The sequence below is a fragment of the Dermacentor variabilis genome, chromosome 6 (assembly GCF_050947875.1).
Source record: "Dermacentor variabilis isolate Ectoservices chromosome 6, ASM5094787v1, whole genome shotgun sequence".
Lineage (NCBI taxonomy): Eukaryota > Metazoa > Arthropoda > Arachnida > Ixodida > Ixodidae > Dermacentor > Dermacentor variabilis.
The window spans coordinates 70546411-70572045 of NC_134573.1; the positions used below are offsets into that span (position 1 = coordinate 70546411).

Sequence of the window (25635 nt, forward strand, 5' to 3'; positions counted from 1 at the left end):
CGCGGCATACAGCGAGGCCGGTTAAGAAGACACGTCTTCCTGGGGGAAAAAAAAGAGCTCGTCTGCAAAAAAAGCTCCACAAACCCGACAGAGAGAAAGAGGGAGAGGGGAATAAATGAGTTCGATGCGGGTGAAGGCGAGGGCTAGCGGGTCTGCAACGCCTGCAGCCCGCTATGACGGACATCATGGGAGAACGAGAATCGATCGAACTCGCCGCATTTGCTCCGGGCGACGCGGGCGCGTGACGCCCGTCAATTTGGGCGCGACAGATGGCCCCGCCGCACGCCAACACCGAAGGAACGCACTAGCTCAACGTTTTCTCGCGTCACGACGTCAACCGTCGCCGAAGGCTGCTCGCGACGGGAACTAATGCACTATGCGTGTCGGAATTCGCATTGTCTCCGAGGTCCGGAGCGACACGCTATCTCGGAGTCCATAAAATTTGACATTTTATCACTCCGTTTATATGTACATCACTAAAAAAAAAAAAGAAAGGCCCTAGGTCCCGTCACAGCAAAAAAACGAAAAGAAAGAGTACACTACAAACGGGAAGCCACGTCAGTTTTCCTTTAGAAAAGTAAGGAGGAATATGATGGTTCCATTTCGAAGCACCTGGCTCCACTTCCCTACAAAATGCACCTTTCATGTCATAGATTTCCAGCGATGCGAGAAGCTTCTTACTTGTCATACGATATTACCGCTGGTGCGAGCCATGACTATACACGAATACTGAACGACCGGCCTTCATTTACATAAACGTCTGCCCAAATTACGGAGACTCGGCCAGGTGTACGTTCGAGAGACAGACTTGCGCAAGCTCATCTCGGGTGACTTCCTTCTCCGTCCCGACTGAGCGACGTATCGTGTTCGCGCTGCGTAGTTGCTCGCTTAATAACCACACACTGCCTCCCCCTCTTCACACACGCACACACAAACACCCGCATCATAACTGACGCTGCGGCAAATTGCACGCGTTCGTGCGAGGCCATATAACGACGTTGCGTAATGAGCTCGCTTCTCCTCAGCTATTTCGTTCCGTGTAAACTCGGTTGTTGCTGCGGGCTGGCAGGCAACCCGGAAACAGAGCGCGCAGAGTTCGCGGTCTTCGCGGCAGCCCACGGTTTAATTTATCAAGCAACGACGTTGCGCTGCGAGCCGGGACCTTGTTAGACGGCCCGCTCAGTTTAATCGCGGATATTGGGTGACGGCGGATATCGCTACGGTTATGCGTAGTTACGCGGCTGCTAACTGGGGACGCTCCCGTCGCGTTAACCCACCCCGCAGACTGAACTCGCCAACCCAAATCGAATCAAACTGGATGGCAACGCCGCGTCGCAACATTTTTCGCGTGCCTCACGGCAGTGAACATCCTGTGTAATCAATGTGAACGCTGAGAGTTATATTCCATGCCGTAACGGTCGCACTCCGAATGGAGCGGACTGAAGAAAGGGGGATGTTCGTGCATACCATGCTTTTGTTTGCAAGCTAAGGAAATAACAGGTAGCTGAAGTTATACCGGAGCCATAAACAGTTCAGATATGTTAAACAGCAAAGTTTAGTTCGTCAATGTGAGCCTTTCTTCAGGTATATTTCTCCTCTAACCTGACGGCACCGACCGCGCAGCATTGCGCAATCGCGAATTTTGTTTTTGTACCTCGACAGCGGTAGCCCACGAAAACGCCAGAACGTGTGAGTGCATAAAAGAAATGCAAATGACAACCCACAAAAGAGTGCCACAAAGCACAGCGCGGATTGATAGTTAAATCTGTTCTGTTGTTTCCAGCGTAAATTAGGCAAAGGGCGCAATTTCCACGATATGTGTGAGAGGCCATAAAAAAAAATGGCACCTACCTTTATACGTCGCATTTCTGAAATACGCGAGTGTTGTTTGATCAGTAGTGCTTTCTTCGTTCCCTGTCGACCACCCCCGGCCCTGTGCTTTCGCCAACATTGTTTTCTTGCAAAACCCAACATCTGTGCATGAAATGAACCGACACCCCAGTTGTAGGTCGAGGTAGATTCGTACCAACGCTGTTCTTGAGAGCGCGTGTTACTGAACCTTTAAAACTGATGCTCCTTTGCAAGAGCGAGAACGAAATTGCGTTAAATCTCAGCACAAACCAATATTGCCTCCGAGAACACATTCGCATAGTGTTTTCAATGGACAAGCTTTAAGCGCTTTACAGCGATTAACTCCATTCGAGATTACAAATAGCCATGGCGCGGTGCCAAGGTCGATTCTACAGCCGCGGTCAAATTCCCTCTGTAGCGAGGGACATGCGGCCGATCGAGAGAAAGACGTGCACGGAATTCTTATGTTGCCTGCTTGGGATGAGATTTTCACCGTTCCGTCGATATGCGTTATCACGAATCACTTTCCAAAGTACCCTATATTAAAGCTCTACTGTGCTATCTGGTTACGAATCCTTGAACTATTCAACGTGCTGTTCGTTCGTTCTACACCGTTCCCGAACTGCCTTCGGCCTCATCTCGTGCAGGATCGAAGTGCACGAGATGATCCCACGCATGCAACGCCGCTGGCGGCGCTACTCATGGCGCAAGCGTCGTGAGACGCCTGGTAGCTTCCATGGGGGCGCTGTTCCTGCTGCGCGCTGCGTGCCCGGTGGCGCCACCATGTCGTACTCTCTTATTAAAAAAAAAAAAAAAAAAAGAAACCACCGTGTGAAGAGTTACAGCGCGACGCCAAACCTTAATTGATATCGCTTTCAAAGCTTCACCTTCTATGCGGAACTGTCCAATCTACCGATGGTCGCCATTATTGGGCATAAGTAATCTGCCCCGCGCGTTCGATCAGAAATTGGAGCGCCTCTGCGCAACAACCGCGGTTCTTCTACAGCAGAATCGTTCGCAGCAGTCTTCACTTGCCTCGATATATTTTCCTTTTACCTGCAATAACGGTTGTATCGCTTATTCTATTAAAATGAATATTACGTAATTTTGGATCGCGAATCATTGAATCGGATACGAATCGAATGGCAAAGACTATTCGATTCGTATACTCTAAAATTCCAATATTCGCGCTTGCCGCTAGTTTTGATTCTTTCATGCCCGATTTTTTTTCCCCGTGGCTTCTCGGACCGGTTGAACATGCATAAAAAATTTAGTTACGATGCCAGAATGATCGATATGGTAAATAGATTTGCTTAAATTTCGCTCTTATGGCTTCAAAGACCTTTGTGACCTTCCAAACCATAATTCCCGACAACATTACCTCACATATGCAACAATTGGCAGTTATTATATGAATGTGCGTTAAATTATTTTTCTGAACACGATATGGCGTTTAGAAAAATGGCACTACTTCGTAATTTAGGCCAATAAAGGCAGATAAACTGGAGTAAGTAAGGCCACAAGAACGTGTGACCATAGAGTTTCCTACAAAAATTACTGTAGGTATACTCCAGTACTGCGACCGTTCGTGCGAGTAAGCACGCAAGTATTAGTACAAGCATGAATATGTCTGACCCTTCCTATACATTTAAGTTCAGACGTTCATGCGGCTTTATGTACTGCGCTTTATCTTCCTTTATCGGCCCACATTTCGAAGCAGTCGTATTGTTGTTAACCGAGAAGGCAATTACATTCTGCGAACACGCGTAATCGCTACGAATTGTTGCACTTACACGCACGTATACAACGCAACATCTTGTTGGAAATAACTTTGAAAAATCGCAAAGAAGCCGCGTTTGAAGCCAGAAGGCCAAACTTTGGGCAAACCCATGTACTAGTCATCATTCTCATTCTGCCCTACCCGAAAACACTTGCCGCTCCCGTATAGGCACTGTAGCGTAAACGCTTCCTCTGACAAATTGTGTAGGAAATGCTTCGATTAGGCCTAATTGCTCGTAATATGCTTAGCATCTTCCTTCCTTCCTTAGGTCGTCATCGTCGCTTATCACACTCCTCGTCCCTTTTCTCTGGCGCCGACCTTCTCCGCATTTCGCAGCATTTAAGGGACACTAAAGTGAAACAATAAATCAGTTTAGACTAATAAAGCATTGTTTGAGAACCCTGCAGGCAGTCATTTCAAAATAATAGTTTGATTATGAGATCAGAAAATGACGGTCGAAATATCAGTATTTGAAATTCGCGCCGAAACCCCGACGCCGGTACGTCACTGTGACGTCAGGGATTCCAAAGTATGTTTTCGCATTTGAGCCGCGTTGGCTGAGTAAAGGTTCCCGAAACTTGCCGTGTTTATTATTTGGTTCCTTTAGAACACGATGCAATCAATCTGTACCGCTATACAATTAAGCAGGCCCTAGAAGGTGCCATCAAAATCCATGACGTCTCAGCGACCAGGTGGCGGGAACTTGAAGGAGGCGTCGCCACCCGTGTTTCCTTCTTGCGCTTTTTCTGGCTTACCAAGAGTCTTAGCATAGTAAGAGTGGTATTTTTTGGCGTCGTAGAAAGGTAATTTACCGATTCAGAAGAAATTATTTTTCTCTTTAGTGTCCCTTTAAACATTTACCGCTCTCTCAAGTCCACGCATGGACGATGCCGGGACCGGCCACTTATCTGGAGCCTAAAGAGAGCAAGGTGCAACAGCAACGAACAAAACTAGAGCACGCTACGCTGCCCGACGTGTGCCTACACACGCTAAAGAAAGCGATGGGGGAGGGCTGGGCCGACGACGCTGCGCGTGTAGCGGGCGAGGCGCTGCCAGACGAACAATGCGTCGTCCCCTTGCGCAACCGCCGCATCCACACAGTCGGGCGCCTGCAGTGTAGTGGAGAGCGCACTGCAGTGCGGTGGGGGGCTGTTGCTGCGCTTTCGTCGCCGCGGCTGGATGCAGTAACCGTGCGGCCGTGAGGATGCAGTAACCGCGGTTGTGCAACGTGTTGCGCCGATAGCGTGGACGGTAGGAAAGCGAAAGAGCGGCCTTCGCCTTGACCACGCGTATACCGCGAGCGAAGCCGCCGGAGAGGCCCACCAAACGCTGTACGATACCGTACAGTGTCCCCCTCAATTCGGCGCCAACGCGCATCGATTCGGTGTGCGGCCGTGAGGGAAACGCGGGGCGTTCGACGCGCGGGAACGTTGCGCCACTGTCGCGCCCAGTGGCGCGTTAAATGGGGGCGCGTCGAAAGATAAATCCGCCTACGCAGGTATGTTTGTTGTTCGCATAGTCTGGCGGTATAAAATCAACCGCGTGGACAGGACCGTTCGAAAACTCCCCCGCTCCGTTATCACATTTTTCGTCTCAACTCCGGCACGAAAGCCTCTCCCGGCGATCTCCAATTACATTGGTCTTGCGCAAGCTAAATAAACAGTTTTACTCGGCGAATTTCCTAACTTCGTCGCACAAGCTTGTTGTGTACCGTTCCCGACCGAGATTCCCTTCTCTTGTTGGCACCCCTTCTGTAACTTTTAACAGCCAACGGGACTATTGACTGGTCGCTGTCTTCCTTTTATCTCTCTCTGTCTCTCTCTCTCTCTCTGTCTCTCTCTGTCTCTCTCTCTCTCTCTCTCTGTCTCTCTCTCTGTCTCTCTCTCTCTGTCTCTCTCTCTGTCTCTCTCTCTGTCTCTCTCTCTGTCTCTCTCTGTCTGTCTGTCTCTCTGTCTCTCTGTCTGTCTCTCTGTCTGTCTCTCTGTCTGTCTCTCTCTCTATCTCTCTCTCTGTCTCTCTCTCTGTCTCTCTCTCTGTCTCTCTGTCTCTCTGTCTGTCTCTCTCTGTCTGTCTGTCTCTCTGTCTGTCTGTCTGTCTGTCTGTCTGTCTGTCTCTCTGTCTCTGTCTGTCTCTCTGTCTCTCTGTCTGTCTCTCTGTCTGTCTCTCTCTCTATCTCTCTGTCTGTCTGTCTCTCTGTCTCTCTCTCTGTCTCTCTCTCTGTCTCTCTCTCTCTCTGTCTGTCTGTCTGTCTGTCTGTCTGTCTGTCTGTCTCAATAGACCACGCTGTCCTACGCATCATATTTACAAAGATTTACATTTTTATTTACAAATGAACTCCCTTATAGTAATGAGTCCGAGTTTACCAGCTGCGGTAGCGCAGTGACAATATGGCATTGCGCTGCTGAGCCTGCCGGGTTCGATCCGGGTCCTACTTCGGTGGCAGCGAAGTGCAAAAAACACTGGTCTACTTGGATTTTAGGTGCACATGAAGAAGCTCAGGTGGTCAAAAATAGTCCGGAGTTTCCCACAACAGCGTGCCTCCTAATCAGATTGTGGTTTTATGGCACGTAAAACGTAAGCAGTTTCTTTGTTTCTCTTTCTTTCTTTCTTTTTTTTTTTTTTTTTTTTTTTGAAGCTTCCGTGTTTCAGACGACCTCGGGACAGAGCGTATGCGCCGAGCCGTTGCAGGGCTGGCGGAATTGACTGCGACCGCCGACCTGTGCGCGCTGCGAACAGCACGTCGGCTTTTTCGGTGCTCCGAACGCACAGCCCGTCCGGGATGTCTGCCCAGCACAGATTCCGTTACGAATCGCTTGCTGCAGCCTTTCTAGGCCGACTCCGCGGACAACCCCTATCCTATCTGGAAACGAGGCAAGTCAGTCGTGCTGTTTAAGTCTCTCTCTCTCTCTCTCTGTTTTTTTTTTTAGCTCCCTTTCATATATATATATATATATATTCTTCTCTTTTTTTTCTCTCTTTCATGGCTGTCAAAAACTAGCGAGGCGTGAAGAGCCACGAAAATTCCGGAAACCACGGAACGAGGTGTCCTCGCGCCAGCGCTCACTCACACGCCGCCGACGCAAAGGTACGCCGCGAGCGAGCCATGTGGACGCCCCGCTGACTGTCCCGGACTATGCTAAAAAAAATAAGATCCGAGAGGAAACGAGCTATTACTCGACAAGCTTCGTGGCAGCGGCGCACAAAGGAAATTGCACAACGAACACCACCAATGTCATCATTAAGTACAATACATAATAACTGACTTATTATTTTGCTGGGATGCAGCACTGTTGCAGAATTGACGTCGCTCAGGACAGTTAAATGACATTTTGTTAGAACTATGTGTTGCATCCGTTTCGAGAAACAAGTGCATGCACTCAAAATCTTCAGCGAAATGACGTTTCTTTCCATCTAATCGTTCGCCGCACCGCGCAAAGCGTATGAGCGCGTCTCTCTCTCTCTCTCTCTCTCTCTCTCTCTCTCTCTAACACACATACACACACATTCCTTTGCGAATGTATATGCGTCTACGTGATCCGAGTTTACGTCTGTGCACAATTCTTTTTACGGTGCTATTCACGCGGCCCTTATCAAACTTGTTGTGAGCCGCGCTTAGGTGGCCAACCAGATCAGCTTTGTGCGCATATGTGAGTGAACTCCGAAATCTAAGCTATGCATGTGAGCACTTAGTTTTGTAGTCATTTTACGACGCCTCCTGTAGTTTCCGATTCGTCCCGACAATCGCGCAATAAAAGAAAGTGTTGCTGGTGCACACCGGTCAGCAATCGATACCTGCCGTCGCCGTCCACGAATCGGCAGTCGCTGATCCGCCTCGCCCATCGATGTGTGCTACAGCATTTAGTATCTCCCAAGATATCCCTGCGCGCACTGCGGACACAGCGTCTCAGTGCTGAGCCCGAAATGAACAATGAACCGCTGACAACGCGGTCCATGCAGTTGGGAAAGGCGAAAGCTACTTTCCTCTATGCGATTTATCCCAGACGGCTGCAGCATATACTACTAGCCAGAGATTACCAGACTTGGTGACCAATGCGTTAGCACGCCGTCCTTGTTACTGACAAAAAAAGAACTTGAGCTTTTGCACGTGCAACCGCTATCTTGAGTGTATAAAAGAAAAAAAGTGCTTGTTTCACATGATGTGCGATCACGTGACTGCGACACGTGAGGGCAATGTTTATAAGAAGCCGTGTTTCTTTCGGAATAAACGTTGTTGAAAGTCAGCGCTTGTGGTGTCTTCTTGTCTCGTCCCTTGTCTACATTTTGCGCTGTTACTAGCAGGATGGAAAACCAACAAGCCCAAGCTGCTATTCTATCGTATACTAGCCAGCCGGCCAGTGGCGAGGGTAATGCAAGAACACTGCCACTGCACTTCGAGTACGCGTCCCACCACCGCCGCACTTGCGTGCCGTCCTCCACATAGTCGAATATATATGAGCGGAGATGGAGGCGCCTTTCGCAACGCTGGCTGCCGACGGCGCATACGAGCGCCGCTTCGTGAAAGAGTAATGCTGAAGGCGAGCGCAATGCTGGAATCACGCTCAGCCACCATGGCATCCCAGGTGCGCAAGTGCACAACATGGTGGCGAAGCACTTTCTCCTTCGCACCTTCAGTTGTACGTGGTCGAAGAGCCACCGTCGGCAGCTCGAGTCTTGGGTATAGCAGGCTTAAAATGTATTCAAGGCTCGTCATCGGAGCTTGGAATTTTATTACAAGCGCAGTGCACCACTCGCACGCGTTTTGATCGTCGGCTGTTTACTTGCGTTCCTGCAGACAGAAACAAAAAAGAAGGTTCGCCTCCGTCGCGACCATCCGTGATTTCGACTTTTTTTCTAGCGATAATGCCCGAGGATTATTAGACTATAGACGCACTACACGTGCGGTTCTAATACTCCATTGCGCAATGTTGATGCTTCTTCCCAGACGATCGATGCGTCGCACATAATTCTATTAGCCCAATTATCGGTGGGAAGACCAAATGACAATCACAGCGCGTGCGTGGCATGTATGACACCAACTAAGTGACAAACGGTACCACGCGTAACTTATTTGCTGAACATTTGTCTCGTTGTAAGCTGCTCTAGCATGAAACTTGGACGATGAAACCGCATGTAGAAAGGCAAGCGACACAGCTGGTATAGTTTCTTTTTCACGACTACATTATACTGAAATAGTGACAATGCACTGGGTTCAAATGATGACAGGACCAATCAACGAAGAACTGAGGCCACAATTTCGGGCTTCTACGTCGGCCGACACGCCCTTTGTAGTGCCTCGCCTTCGAAAGTGCTGCTTTTCGCAGTAAAAGAATGCGCCTCTACGAGCGGGTCTTTCTGTGGCGGTTGTGCGTCACTATGAACGTAAGAAATTGGTTCACGATTCAAAAGTTCGTTTCGTCGCATTTTCTGCTGCGAGCACGAGAAAATTCCGCTGCCCCCTGATGTCGTAAGCTTGAACAGCTGAAATGTGGCCAAGCATCATGAGCCAAAGTTCTATCCCGACAGGGACAGAATACCAACACTGCCTGCGACGACAAATCCGCAAAAAAACGATCGGTCCTGTTTACAACAGGTGCATGCTTTGCGTTGATATTGTCAACGAAACTTAGCAAAGCTATAACGCAACTAACCACTCTGTCCGCTGCGTCCAGCTCAGTTGCGGACCGCCCTTTGACGTTTCATGCAAACAACAGCGGCGCCGGTTTATAAAAGTGTTAAAAAGGCATTCACACATGTCACGTTTCTCTCTGCTTACACCTCTCTTCGCCACTCTTCCCTCGACAAGTATCAAAGATCGCCTACGTCGTCGAGACACTTCTGCGTCTACGCTTCACATTGTGCATCCGTATGAAATTCTTTTTTTTGCCTTTCGGCAAAGCTTGTTAACGGTGCATAAAAATAAATAATATCTGCTGCCGTGAGTAAATACAAATCATGCATTAGAATACGAGTTGCACTGGACTAAAGTAAGTACAATTGTATGCATCAAATTAAGTAAAATAGCATTTACGTATCCGCTTCACGACCGCTTTGCTACACATTTCAAAATGCGCGTTGAACCTACACATTCTTTTCCCCCCTATAGTGTCCCTTTAACGGACACCTATAGACCACGCCACACGAGTTTTTTAGCCACCTCTGGAATAGGGCTAAGGTGGCCAGGAATCGAACCCAATATCTCAATGGTAGAACGCAATAGGCACCGAGTCCGTATACCGCCGGGCCCGAGTAGACGGCTCACAAAGCGGAAGTCTTGCGTTAAATCTCTGCCGTTCGCAACGACGCCATAAAGTGCTTCGAGCCGGTCGCTCCCGTTTGTCTCTCCCATCAGCCTGGCATTCAGACGTCGTCATTCGATCCTTTCTGGGTGCAAAGGAAATCTCTTGTCGATGCACGCAACAGTCTCACGTCAGCGAGCTGACCAGTATACAGCGAGCAGAATCGATCCGTGTAAAGGCGACACCGCAGAAGCGGCGCGCAGACAAGCCTTCTTCAATCTTCCAGTGCCAGGCTATACGTGTAAGGCGCGCCGCATTTCCGGCGTAATCTCATTTCCGCGAGACCGTAAAAGCAGAAGTCACTGTCTGCCCTGCACGGCGAAGAAAATGAAGGCGAGGAGGGTTCACACGGCAACACACGCGCGGTGGAGCCACCGACGTACGTTCTTGTTCTCGCGGCAGACGGCAGGCAGCATCAGAGAGGAAATGAGCACGCGCGAGACGAAATGGAAACCGGAGACGCCGTCGCCGCAGTGAATGCGAGATCGCGGGCGCACAGTTCATCGCGCGCTTTCCCCGACGTGTTTGAGCCAGCCGGTTTTCGTCTGAACCCTGGCTATACCACGGCAGCGCCGCAACGCGAGCACTATGTTCTAACCGTGACTGTAAGAGAGGGAAGCGCCAGTAAGATGAAAAGAAAACGCGTCGAAAGATCGTATGTACGCCACGTGAATACGAAGCACGTGGTTGACGCGTCAGTTTCTCTTGCTCCAAAATACCATCGTAATTAGGGTAATTTACATGCATTGCAGCATGAAGCTTGCCAGAAGTAACCGTGGCGCCATAGCGCGCGTCTGCGGAAGCTGCAATGTGGCTGTTCACTCAGCGTACGAATGACGACATAGTGAAATTGCACACTGCTACAGTGTAATCCACTACACCACTATAAGGACGGATAGAAGTGCGTTGCTTGCTTGAACTTTGTCCTTGTTGCTTCGCACTGTTTTGTGACTTTGCGAATTTATCACGTTCCACAAAATATTGCTTTTGAGTCCAACGATTGGCCATGACTATGCACTTGTGCAAAACCTTATTGCCTCCACGTGTTTAGAAAAATATAAAACTGCTTCAAAACTTCACCGGAACGTTTACCGCCGTAGTATACTTGCCATCTGTCGATCGCAGTCCTCGAGTGCCCTCGAGTAAATTTTGTAGAAAAAATTGCATTCCCGGACGGGCACTCCAAGAGATCTCAATCAAGTTAACTATCTTGCCTCAGCTGACTCCCCAGTATGGCTGCGGAACAGGCCAAAATGCGCATGTGTTTTCGAGAGGGTTTCGGGCGCTGCCGCCAAGCGTGGCCTCCGAGACTGCGCGCACCATTGAGCGCTGCCCGATCTCGAAGGCCGCCCGCCCGCCAAGGCGCGAGCGGATGGTCCTCGCTAGCGTTGCGACAATGTGAAGCATGATCTTAGCGCGGCCTTGTCATCCGGCAAAAGTCAGCAGGCAGGAAGACTTTCAAACGTCATCCAGTAGGATGACGCGGTCACTCCGCCGCGACCTGATTGCGAAGTCGTAAGCCCATGCTCCCCACTCGAGCTGATCCCCACGGATGTGAATTTAGTCGTCCAGCGGCAGTAACCGAAAACGTAACTGCCCTACCAAACCCATACTATACACTTCCATTTCAAGAACCAACGAGCGGCATTGTCACCGCTGACGACCGCCTCGCTTGTGGAGACAAAAAAGGAAAGCCGAGAGAAGAAATAAAGAACAAAGAGAGCTAAAAATAGCACGTACTGCAACAATGATCTCTAGCGCCACCATCACAGAAAGGTAACGGAGTCCCCTGCCGCGCGGGGTTTTGTGTTTCACCGACGAGCTTCAACTTTATTTTGCATCTCTAAGAGGGATGAATGGAAGCACGGTGCAAAACCCAAGTATCACGTGAACTAGGTTTCACCGGAGCTACGTCTCTGAAGTGAAGACGCTGCGGTAGATTTCAAAGGTTGACTGGCACGTGTGTTTCTGAAATGCCCCAGTACTGCCTGGACTCGTTTTCATTTATACACTATTTTAAGACTTTCGAATACGCGGCGCTGCGTGGCCAAGCGTTTTATTGTTATTATTATTAGTAGCATCAATAGAACAGCATCAAGTGTTAGTAGCAGCAGCAGCAGCAGCAGCAGCAGTAGTAGTAGCAGCAGCAGCAGCAGCAGTAGTAGTAGTAGTAGTAGTAGTAGTAGTAGTAGTAGCAGCAGCAGCAGTAGTAGTAGTAGTAGTAGCAGCAGCAGCAGCAGTAGTAGCAGTAGCAGCAGCAGCAGTAGTAGTAGTAGTAGTAGTAGTAGTAGTAGTAGTAGTAGTAATAGTAGTAGTAGTGGTGGTAGTAGTAGTAGTAGTAGTAGTAGTAGTAGTAGTAGTAGTAGTGGTGGTAGTAGTAGTAGTAGTAGTAGTAGTAGTAGTAGTAGTAGTAGTAGTAGTAGTAGTAGTAGCAGCAGCAGCAGCAGCAGCAGCAGCAGCAGCAGCAGCTGAAGTCAAGGCAGCCGCGTGCGTGCTCTCTCTCACGTGAACTTCAAAACGCGTACGTCGCATACGAACGCGGCGCACAGTGGGGCCTCATCCCTGTACACGAGAGGTGAACGCAACACCGCATCGCGCACGCCGCCCTGCCCACGTAGCAGTGGTACTACACGGTAACGCGCGCGCGGCCACTGTCACTGTAGCAGGAGCAGCAGTTGGGCGGCAGCCGCATAACAACAACAACAAAAAAATGGGAGCACCATACGGGCGCGAGAGGGCACGTGTGCGTGCATGCCCACCCGCACGTCCTCGAGACGGTCACCCGCACGGCGCACTGACACCGGCGCGCTTTAGAAAGAAGGCGCGACGACGACGACCGGAGTGGCTGCGGAGATTAACGACCGCGTCGCCTCCTCCTCACAGCGGGTCACACCTTTGCCGTGCGCCCCGCTGCGACGGCGGCTTCCAAGTGTTCGCCGCTTCTGCGGAACTTTCGCCGAGCAACAAATGCGGGGTTCGCGCCGCCCACACGCCCGAGGCGATGGTGATCGAGCACTGCGCCAGATGGGGGCGGCTGGGGGCACGGTGCTCCGAGTCATGTGGCACGGTTAGAAGGAGAGAGGGAGATATTAGAGAAGAGCGAAGAACGGTTGTTAACTGTCGTGGCACACGGTTGACTACCTTTGTAAGATGGGAACGGAGAAAGAAAGATACGAAAGGAGTCGGTGTAAACACAACCACGGTCATGTAAGCCCCGTCGCCTTCGAGAAGCGGAATACCACTATGGCGGCCTTGTGCATACAAGAGTATACTTGGGTCAGTCATCTGTTCGTCAGAGAACCATTTGCCGTCTAAGCGGTACGTTGTTTACGAAATAAACACTACGAGGCAGGTACTGGCCCGCAGTTAGGTGGAGGGTCGAAGGATTACGGGATACAAAAGGCTACAGTAGACTACACGATACGAAGGACGGCAGTTACGGGTGCCAAAGTGACGGTATAAAATCAATCGCGTCGTCTGTAGCAGATTGTAGTATACCACACGCAAAGCTACATAACTAATCCTTCAGAAATACAGCGTACAAGTTCGCATATGGTTCGTCGTGGTAGTGCCAAAGGGCATCAAAAACAAGCTTTTTTTTTTGCGTGTGTGTGCTCGCTATACTGAAATTGCTTCCTACCACAGCATAAGTCACGCCACTATCGATATCAGCGCTCATTTCGGTGATGCGTGAAAATGACATCTGCATAGCAACTGGCACGCTTCCCTCGCAGACAGGTAGCATTGACCACACATACAAACCGCTTTTCTTGAGCGTCAGACACGCCTCGAAAATCCATCGTCCTGACTGTTCGCATTGGTAGTGTTCTCACCATCTGACCCTTCAGTCACAGGCTCGCAATCAGACACGAGGCAATGGCCTAGGAGACCCCCTACGCTCTCCAACAGCAAGTTGTTTCACTCGACTCCTGCCTCAGTGGTCCCACGTCCAAGCGCCCGCCGTTCAAATTCGTTGCAACTCCTCCTCGCTTACGGCACACACACACACACACACACACACACACACACACACACACACACACACACACACACACACACACACACACACACACACACACACACACACACACACACACAAAAAAAAAAAAAAAAGAAAGCGCAATCACTGCCGGCGCTCTCCCTTTCTCTCTCTTCAGCTCCTGTCAGCTCCATGATGCGCATAGCCGTACGTGAGCGCTTACTCGCTCTCAGACCTTGGCACACAGGCAGAGGTTAGCTTCTGGGAAGAAGGGTTAACGAACCCGTCTTCGCTCCGTCGGGAATAACGCCCTGCGCACGTCTATTGTAGGACAGAGAAGACGCAAGGAGCCGTTGCACGAGAATGCGCTCGATAGAAAAAAAAGGTCGCCGTTCGCTCAATGACGGATGAGTGCGTTGTTCTTTAACAGGCCAAGATTTATTGAAATGTTAGCAGATCTATTCTTATTAATGATTTTCCGCAAGTTGAGCTCCTTTAATTTCTTCGTGAATTCTGACATTACGGTGCGCCGAGTTTGAGTTGCATTAATTATGTGGCTTTTAAAACAAGTTGGCAAATTGTAGTAGAGATCTTGGCAATGTGTGCTGTTGTTGCATTGCAATGGCCGACTCATTTATGTGCGCCAAGAGCAGATGCAAAGAAATTAAATTGAATTAGTCATATTCCATGGCTCACGTGCCAGATTCACGGGCTCTACATTAAGCTTCACCACCTATGTTTCTTTAAGGTTGACCTAAAACTAAGCACGCGAGCGATTTTGCATGTAGTCCCTATCAAAATGCGGCCCGGATCGAAGCCACGACCTCGAGCTCAACAGCGCGACGCCATGCCTATTACTAAGCTACCGCGGCGGTGATGATGATCATGATTTATTGATATCCCCTTTGAAATTGGGCGGTGACAAATGCACATCTAGCCTGCTTGAGTAAACCAGATATGATATACAGGGTTTGTTCGGGAAGTAGTATAACAATTTTTTTTTCCCGCCAAAACGTGGTAAGGAGGGCGATGTTACTGCGCTGGCGGGGTGCTGGGGGGCCTTAGCTATGAGCGCACCAGTCACCAGTCGTTTGCAAGCCTTCACGGAGTGTAGATAGAGTTTAAGGTGAACCCATTTCAAAGTGCCTTGTCAGCTGCACAATGAATCATTTGTTAGAACAGCGTTACGCGGTGAAGTTTTACGTCAAACAGGGTAAAACTGCTAGCGATACCATATGACATGATCAAGACTGCTTATCGGGGTGGATGCCGTATGGGTCGATCAAGTGTTTTTGAGTGGCACAAACTGTTTCCCGAAGGAAGAGAGCAAGTTGGAAGACGAGAAACGGTCAAGACGCCCTTCAACGGCAAAAAGTGCCGAAAACTTGGTGAAAGTTCGAAATCTTTTGAATTTTGAACGCAGACTGAATCTGCGAATGATATCAGAACAATTTAACTTGCCAATAGCTGTTGTGCCCGAAAATGACCGAAAACTTCGGATTGAGAAAAGTTTGTGCAGAATTGGCGCCGAAGGCGTTAACCGATGAACAAGAACAAAGACGTCTCGTGATTTATCAAGCACTTCGTGATTGTGTTCGTGACGCTCCATACTTTCGCGACAGTGTTACAAAAGGAGACGAGTCGCGGATTCTTGAGTACAAAGCCGCGACAAAGCGCAAAGCTCTGAATGGCACACCCCCGCCTCACCCCGCCCGAAAAAAAAAAAAAAAAAAAGAAAAAAGCCCGTATGAGCAAGTCGAAAATGAAATTGATGTTGATATTTTTTTGACTGCAAAGCAGTGGTTCACAGAGTTTGTACCATCTAGTCAGACTGTGAGTGTTGCATTCTACGTGGAAGTACTTAAGACTCAGAAAACGAGTCGCCCGCGTCCGTCCAGCAATTGCTGGATCATGGAGCCGCTATCACGACAATGCGCCCAGCCACACCGGCTTTGCTGTCATGGACACCCTGACGAAACATGGCATCAAACAGCTTCCTCAGCCGCCCTACAGCCCAGATGTCGCTCCTTATGACTTGTTCCTCTTCCCCCGACTGGAAAGGGTCATGAAAAGAACGGCACACCACGGCTCGGTCCAGGCCATTCAAGAGGCTGTAACGAGGGAGCTGAAGAGCATTCCCGTTTCTGTCTTCCAAAGAGCCTTCAGTGATTGGCAGAGTCGCTAGAAACGTTGTGTTGATGGAGAGGGGCCATATTTTGGGAACTATTAAGTCGATGCGTCAACATTGTGAATATTTTTTTTATTCAGTCCTACTACTTTCCGGACAAGTCCTGCACATACTTTTCATGCTAATATTTTCGTATACATCTCCTTAATCCTCTTTCTCTTCCTCGGAAATTCTCTATCTAATCTATACCTTGTACCTAAGCCTATAACGGATCCGGTCGTATCAATCTCGACTACTTGCTGAGTGGTCTCCGGATTTTCGTTGCGGCAGACATGCCTCATGTTATTGCGAACATTTGCTCCCGGAAATGTTTTGTCCTTAGGCAACCGGCTCGAGCCTCACATAGCGAGGTACTGCCGTTTGTGTTATCGTACAGATTTTCTCTGCCAAATTTTTAATTCCGGCTATTTTAAATCTCAATGGTATTTCCTGTTTCACTCTAACCGGGTTCGAGTGAAAAAAAAACAACAACAAAGAAAGCTTCAAGGCCAGAAAACGAAAGATTAGATTATGTCTTTCGAGGGAGCAGAGACACATAACTGATTTAGTTTGATCACGACAGCATTGAATTGACAACGCAACTGGCTTCGACCAGGACGCAAATAAAATATTCGAATCAGTCAATCAACGAAAATGGCAAAAATGAGATGACAGTGCGACCAAGCACAACAGATGCTAGGTGCGGTTAAAAGGAGAAGAAAAAAGAAACACAGAGGAAAAAGAAAAACGCGCCGCAAGTTCTTTGCCGCTCGTTTGAGGCTACGTAATTTGATGATATTGCTTTGAATTAAGCGCCGAGTACGGGTTCAAGAGCGACGCGCGCGCAATGTCACATGACACTTTGAGCGTAGGTGTATATGCAACTCAAAAAGAGGTCGACGTAAAAAGGGGGGAAAACAAGAACAGATTATTACGCATTTCAGTAGCGTGGAACGCCTACAATAGAAATTATCCCCAGGCCTGTATAAGCAGAGGTGTACTATCGAGCATTAAGTACAGCTACCATTTTTAGCAAGGTATACTGACCGACCTACATATGTTGTTGCTCTACAGTGACCGACCTACACATGTCGTTGATCTTTTTGGTTTCATTCATTCATTCATTCATTCATTCAAAGATATGTGTATTGGTTACGACTTCATAGAGCAAGCGTGCGGCATCGTCATGCGTGGCCGCATTGCGGCTTCGGCTTGTGCTGTTTCTCTGTCGAACGATGGCGGCCACATCGGCCGCTTGACCGCTCCATAAATGCAGAGCGGGATTCACACTGTAGGATACTCGTGCACCTTGCCGCACAAGAACGGTCACGTTGTGTAAGCAGAGAGAAAGAGGAGAGGCAGTGGAGGTTGACCAGAGGCGAGTTTCCGGTTTGCTACCCTGCACTGCGGTGAGGGATACAGAGGTCGGAAAGAAGGCAAGAGAGAGAGAGAGAGAACAGGTAACAGGGAAGGCGTTCCAATCACGGGCGTTCCCACAGGCCGGATCTGCATGTAACTGATGCGGAGTGCGGTTGTAATGAGCGACATGGTTCGGCAGAAAGTCGGCAACGTCTGTCGCGCGGATGCTCGGCGGGGCTCGTGCGATGTCATGTCTGGTGGCGTAGCCGGTTGCAACTGCAATCCCCCTATCGCCGGAGGCGGACGTAGCAGAAGGCTGCTCCAGCAGACCAACACCGACCGGAAAGCATGGATCTGGCGGAATGCTGAGAGGTTGAAGCTGGCCAGCAGGTAGAAGGGCACAGCGTTTGCGACGCTGCTATAGGCTGCGCAGGCGGTGACGTACATCGGCGCAGGGAGCGGCAGACGCCCTCTCTCTCTTGCCGCACCTGTAGTGAATCGAGTCACAGCCACGCGGTGGCTCTGAACAGGAAAAACAGCGCCAGGTGGGAATGGAGAGGAGGAGGGCGGCCAATAGTGGAGCAAAGCGCTGACCGCAAAGTGATCACATGACGCATAGTACGGCGGCCGATCACTGTACCGTAGCTTGTAGCTTCGTGCAACAACGCGGGTGCACGACAATTTCTCCGTTTCGGGAGCCTTGCTCCAACCTTGCCAGCTTCCGAAGAACCGATTTCAAATGCTCAGCGTCCCTGTGCCTCCGAGCTGTCGAATTCATTCGCCCTCGCTATTCGCCTCTGTGCGAGCCTCCTGGTTAGCTCGGATGGTAGAGCGGCTGCCCCGCGCAACGGCGTTGGTCCGGGGTTCGATCACCGGACCACGACCAATTTTTTTTCTTCGACTGCGAAGCTTGCCTTTTCTGAGAAACCCGTACACATGCATGGGTTTCCCTGGTAGCGCTTCGTGGCGCAGCCGCGGGTGGATGACTTTTTTTTTTTTTCATTTACGCACGCAGTAGCGCGTATCTCCGTTGCTCTTCCCGACCAGGACGGAGCGCGCAGCCTTCCGTCATCGTCCGACCTCGACGCCGAATGCAGATGCGCCGCGGCTGACGGCTTTGTGGTGACGCAAGCGCGTGCCTCGAACTGTGCTGCGCATTCTTTGACGCACGCGTGCGTGCCAGATACGGACGGCGTCTGCATGAACTCGTTTCTGCCGCGCCGAACATCGACTGCAGTATGGAGGCCAGAAAACCGAGCGCGCGAACAGAGCGCGGTCTTTCCATTTCTGTAGGCCCTCCTAATGTTTACACAGTGGCGCCCCAAAACCAAGGAGCTTTTAGACCTCCTTGTCCAAAACAGCCTCCTTGCAACAGCCTGCTAAATTTCGCCCCGGGTAAAGTAGTTCCGAATTATTATCAAACTTCAATGACCCGCAGATACCCATACTCCTCTTAGTAGCATCACTTTCGCTACACAGTTAAAAGATAAATTTACTCGGAAATGCAGAAGAACGCACTGGCGAGGCGTGTTTCTTATATAAAAAAAATACATTATAACTGTGTAGATACATTTGCCTGCAGGTCACAATAATTTTTTTTTCCTGGCAAGCTTAAGTGCCACCAAACATGTTATGTGAAATTTTTCGAGTCAGGATACCTACTGCTGCCACAGGGCGAATAAAAGGGTCTATATTGGGAACCAGCAGTGGCCAGGAAGCGCTCACGAAATTTTCTTAATATTTTTAAAAATCTTAAATCGGTGTATTTGCTGCAGTCATGTCAAGCTTCGAATTGCATTTTTTTTTCTGTCTTGCATTATTGCACACGGATGTTCCAGCGCACTTACTAAAGTGTGCTGCCGTCCTCCGCTGCGCATTCAACAAAAGAAAAAGGAATACCACATTAGAAAACCACAAATAAAAATAGCGTATAATTAAGATTTGAAGCATTTTTTCAATCAGCAGTGACCGGAACTCTGATGATTTCAGGACAGCACAAGAGCTGAATGACGTTAAATTTTATTTTATTACTTCATCATCATCATCATCAGCCTGGTTACGCCCACTGCAGGGCAAAGGCCTCTCCCATACTTCTCCAACAACCCCGGTCATAACCGGTCAACAACCCCGGTTATACGACCTCAAATGACCTTGACAACATTAGAGCAAAAAAAGAGCACATTAGCGAGTGGTGTAAGGATGGCGCTTAAGCTCATCTCTCGTTGTAATCCGTAAGGTTTCTTTCAGCGGCAGTGGCAATCGGAAGTGGAAATTCGCCAATTTGGCCATCTGCGAGTCGTTGGCAAATGTGCAACTGTATTTCTTTACCAGACAGACAGTATTGTAGACACTACCTGCACAAACACATAATCAGTAGCGGAAAGAAATTTAAAAAAAAAACACTGATCTATGCGATCGTTTCGAGCTCTATTTCTACTACACGTTTCAGCACGACCGGTATCCCAAGCCAAACTAATTTACGAATATTTATGTAGCCCTAACAAGGACGTGCAAAAATGAGACATCAAAATGCGGCTTCACTTGTCCTGTTCATATTGGTCTGATTTCTTGAATTTATTTATTTAATCCGTACACCCTCAAACTCAAAAGCCCTGTAGACGGGAATGGATTACCACGGCTGCTCGATGCAAAGCAAGGCTTGTGCTTTTGGATCGAGCGGCCGTGGGATTACAGATTATTGAAAAACAATGGCAGAATATGGCTAGTTATGCAACACAAAGATAGTGAGAGCAAGGTGATTCATACAAAGACTTATCAAAAGGTGAAATAGGACAAGTAAGTAATTATTAGAAAATATTAATGCTTTTAACGTGGATTTGCACAAACTTCCGCCTTCTGGCTGCGAACGGCTTCTTTGTGATTTGGCGAGTTGATCATTTACGAGAAAATATTGCGTTTTATATTGCGTCAATTCGATATGATTACACTTGTGCTCGAAAACGTATACTGATACAGCTATTACCTCCACGCGCTTACAAAGTTTAGAAAAGACGAACCGCAATAAAATAACGTCGCAAGAACATGTATGAACACACGAGAATGCAGATTAGGCAACTTTACTTACTAACCATGCATCAGTCCCACGGTAGCTGAAGGGAGGTAACCTCGTTGGAAACTACACACGTGGCCGTCGGAGACCGACGCTGCGTCGCGATCGAGTGAGCCCCATGCCGCCTCCCCCTCCCTACCTGGCCCCCGGGCTCGCTGGTGCGTCGATCAAAATGTGTAGGCGGGACGAGCCTTTGCTCCCGAAACCCCAATTTCCCGCGTAATGAAGCGAGCCCAGGCCCGCGATATGAGCTTTCTCTGAACGCGTACTCGTCCCAAAAGTTCTCAGGAAAAGAAAGGATCGTGTGTTCTAGAATGACGATCGATTTCGACGTTGAAACAAACACAACGCACCGAGTTCGTAATGAGACGGCGGAAGAATTTTTACTACCTCAGTCGTGCTTTGATCCCTTTAGATGTTCCTGTTCCGGTCGACGCTGTTTATGACACTGATGTTGCTTTCGTGTCTTTTTTTTTCCTTCTCCCCCAGAGGACTAATTTACAGCGCAATCCGCGCGTATAAGCAGTGACCGCAGTAATGAAAACGACTGCTCGGCGTAGCGGCACGAACCGCAGCCCCAGTGTCCTTGTTCGCAGAGCCACGTAGCGTGCGGAGAGCGCGCAAATATTGTCTTCATAATGTCGTCGACGAAAGCAAATGCGACAGCGGACAAAGGACGACAGCTACGTCAATAGAGTGCCGAAGGAACAACGAGCCTTTTCTCGTCGCCATATTGACGACGGCCTTCTATTCTGCCCCGCTTGGCATAGATCTCCCTCTCCCTCTCTCTCTGTGTATGCGCGCGGTTGATGAGGGGAGAGGACATTAATCTGGCCCGAAGCCAACAGTTCCGGGGCGCCACGCTTCTCTTTGCTGCTTCGTCGTCTTTGCTGGCGGTCGAGGGAAAACAGCCACCGCGCATATGATACGCGGTATTTTCACTTATTTACACTATTCACAAGCGTATGGCGCATGCGCGCCTCGATCGAGTAGCAGAGTATAGGGGCAACATTCCTCCCAGCTCCTTATATCTTACTCCTGTATCAAAGCCCATAACCTCTGGCAATCGGGCCGTACAGTGTACGCGAACAATTATGCTATTTCAATTTGCCAATTATTTCGAAATAAATTTTTTGAAATCTTAATCTAAGGTAGGTTATTTGGAATCGACAGTTGGCTTCTCCTGGGTCACCACCGATTTTCCCAACGTTCACATAAAATTAGCGTTGCCAACGATCCCGACTTCTGAGGAAAAGTTCGCAGTAGCGACTTGACAGAGTCGCGACGGACAAATGCCCCAATTTCGCGTTTTAAGCATGAAATACTTTTAGCTTCCGTTGTCGGCGACCTTCAAGAGACCCTGAGCCAAAATCTTGAGCCGTTAATCGGGCGAGAATGTAACAACATCTGGGCACCGTTGGGAGAACAAAACGAGATCATCCAAGGACGAGTCAAAACTTAAGAAAATACATCCTTTGGCCCCTAACCCTTTTCTACAGGACCGCACTACATACGCTAGTTACTGCCCATACAAGTTACAAAAGATATTGCTTCCGAGTCCTTCCTAATGTTTGTTCCCAATGTCACTCAAGCTGCAACTTCTAGTAAGCTGAAGTTTTATTTGTAATTTCCAAAGCAACGTTTAAAAGGCAGATACAGGGCACTACACGCTAAACTGTCATCTTTTGGCACTGAGACAGGGTTGCCTGAGCTCGTTCCAACGCCAGCGGTCCGTTAGTTCCGCGGCGCGTCCGGCGCGCCGCAGATGGCTGTTTAGCCGAGACGAGACTCGCAATGAGGTTGTGTCTGTGACAGGAAACTATTGCGTCCATATGAACCAGTGCACAGTATGGCGTGGTGCGATGTGGGGCCGTGGGCTGTTTCGTTGCGAACAGGCACTGCACCCATTTTAAGATTGTGGCTAGTACTATCTCCAGCCAATGTGCTTTGCCGGTAGCGATTTCATGCTTACATCTGCTCTCGATTACGGAAGAGCCAGCACCCTTTTTTTCCTGCTGAATAATCAAACTAGATTCTCCTCTTTATAATGCCTGACAGCTAGCTCGGTTGCACATTCTTCTCTTTCCGCTTCAGTTGCATTGTCTAAATATAAAGGCGGTTTCGTTTTCGTCGTGATTCTAGTTCCGTTGTAGGCTCTAATCATTCTCAGCGTCTATATTTGTATTGGTAGACATGGTAAAAAGTTAAATTGTGGGGTTTTATACTTGTCAAAACCGCAATCTGATTATGAGGCACGCCGTAGTGGAGGATTCCGGAAATTTGGACCACCTGGGTTTCTTCAACGTGCACTCAAAGCTAAGTACAGGGTCGTTTTTGCATTTTGCCCCAATCGATATGTGGCCGCCGTGGCCGGGATTCGATCCCGCGACCTCGATCGTGCTTAGCAGTCCAACACCATAGCCACTAAACAACCGCGGCGGGTTTTATAGACATGTTAGCTAGGCAACTTATATACTGCACCTTTCTTATTGTAAATCACAATCGCAAATCCTAAACTGAAAATGCAACTTCGTTGCACGTAGACTGGCGGATCTGGGCGTCGCCGGCGCCAACCTATTTGCGGGCGCAGCTTATGCGAAATTCTGGTATAGGTGGTCAACGATTACGTACGTACCGTCTTCAATACAGAGCCTTTTTACATTTTGTCCATACTTCTTTTATAACGTCCTCGGAGCACGCTAACTGCGTCCACGTTCATCGTTAGATGGATCGTACAGTAGGAACTCGGCAAACGGGAACATTGGCCGACTTCCTTTAAAAAGTGTTTTTAACTGCACCTGCCAGCCAAGAATGCTGATCGGCGTTTTCTTTTTTCTCGTTATATTTCTTGTAGTACATTGCTCATGACCGATCTGCAAGTACTCCGTCTGCTGCTCTTTTTTTTTTTCTACTTTCTGTGGTGCATTTCAGCTACTACAAGCACCCAACCCTTTTTTCATAGCGCTGCGGTATGTGCAAGTTGGCAGGGCAGAGAAAGTCGCGTGCCGTTGTGTTGGTGGTAGCCGCGAGGCCAGAGCTCGTGCTTGCTTAGTTTCCGACTGTCTGATGCTCGCCCTTGGCCAACTGGCCTCGCTGTAAATAGACCACGCTGCAACGTAAACAAAGCAAAATACTATAAGAAAGGAGAGAGGAGAACCGTCGGAGAGGGGCTCCAATGTTCACTGTCCTGGGGCTTTTGAAACCATTAACTTCATCCGAACTGGAGCGTAGACGAGATGCATACAGTAATTGAGCTGTCCGCTGAAGTTCTGCAAAAATATATATTTTTAATATCATTCTTGGACTTTATCATATGATTACGAGGCAAGCCTTAGTGGGGGTCTCTTGATTAATTGTGACGACATTGGTTTGACCACCAGAAGGTCACAATGATGTTTATTTCTTCGCTGGCTGAGAACACGGCCAGCGTTAGACACTTGAACGCGACCTCACCGCTGCAGATACGTTTACCTCGTGTTCCTGAGCCTAAGCGTATACAGTAGCTCTGTCTTATCCTAGCTTCGCGGGCAGGCTGAGGGGAAAGCTACAAAACTATAACGAAAACCCCAGGAAATTCGAAAGAAATACGTACTCGCTGGTGTTTGCTTCAGCTTAACTTGAATTCCTAACCCGTAGAGTTCTACCCCCGTCACACGGGAAGATTTGATGTCATTCGAATCGAATGGCATTTGATGCATCGAATGCCATTCGGTCTCTTGCGGTGCTACACAGTAGAATATAATGGCGCACGCAAATGATAGCAATGACGATCTGGAACAAAATTTGTGAAATTCAAAGAAATTTTGTGCCTATTAAACGCGTTTAACAACTTTTGCGAGTACTTTTAAAACGGACGAGAACATTTTGACGCCAATTATTCACAACAAAAAGCACTGTTGCGGTGGTCGGCCATACATCCAGTATGGCCGACCACCTCAACACACTCCGGATGCAAAGAGTAATAGCGCTTGAGCAAAGCCCATGGTGACAACATCGTGGCAAAAATAATTATTCCTTTTTATAAGTCTAAAAAATAACTTCTGACTTTGCTGATGCACGCATTGTTTTATCGCGTTGCGTGTCGCTGTTGTCTATGTGAGCTGAAGAGTACACATTCGGTTCAAAATCGAATGCGAATGAGTTCCCTAGCTCATTCGATTGCAGATGTCCCTCCATTCGAATTACATTAAATTTTCCCGTGTAAATCCCGATTAATGGGATTATATGCGAATGCCATTCGATTCAAATGACATTAAATCTTCCAGTGTGACAAGGGTATTAGTCAGACGGCGCAAGAACGTAGAATTTTATACCCACATAGCTGAAATGTGCCGAGGATTTTCTCACATAGGTCGTTTACAGGTAGTTTAAAATCGTGATTGATAAGTGCGTTTATTGGAAAGATCTCACTTTTTGAAATCCGGTTCCCATCCACTTACGCAGCGCCGAGCAGACAAACACCGAAAGATGGCGCAAGGTGTCGTAAATAAATAAATAAATAAATAAATAAATAAATAAATAAATAAATAAATAAGAAGCTACAAGAATTCCGAGAATTGTCTACTAATGCGTAGGCAATTGTTTCGCTCACCTGTGACTTCATTTTTGCGTATAGTATTGCGTAATTGCTTTTCCTATGCGCGTCTAGCCATGGCCCTTCCGGTGGCAAAGAATGCTTAGGCTGCAGCAGACAATTGTCAGGTTTTCTCAACGCGTCCAGCCCTTTCAAAGCGATCGCAACAATTGAGGCGTAACGCCGGGCACGAGCGCCCCTCGATAGCGCGCGTGGTATGCGTTTGTCCCTAGGCGTGCCGGCATTGCGGAGTGGGGCCGTGTTTGTTTACGCTCCAACGCTGGCTGCCGGCGCGGTGAAACGGGTGAAGCAGCGGGCACTGACGCCCCATTTGGCGACCGCTGTGTCAGACAGTCTCGCACTTGCGGCGCTCATGCTAAGTCAATCGCACCGGATCATGCCTTTATCGCGTCTTACGGCGACGTATTTTGGAAATAACACCACAGATGTTTCCGCGGGAGCAGTAGGGACCTTAGTATAGGCCAGGCCTCATATATTGAAAATCTAGAAGTCAGAGCACCTTAGCAACAGCGTTTCAAATCAAGTGGCTGAAAGGCCGC

The 25635-nt window shown here is 48.7% G+C and overlaps 1 protein-coding gene across 1 annotated transcript in view; it reads right to left on the reverse strand.

Moving 5' to 3' along the window:
- The window catches only part of LOC142584845 (uncharacterized), a 267498-nt gene that overhangs the window by 214144 nt on the left and 27719 nt on the right, over positions 1–25635 (reverse strand). The window lies entirely within an intron of this gene.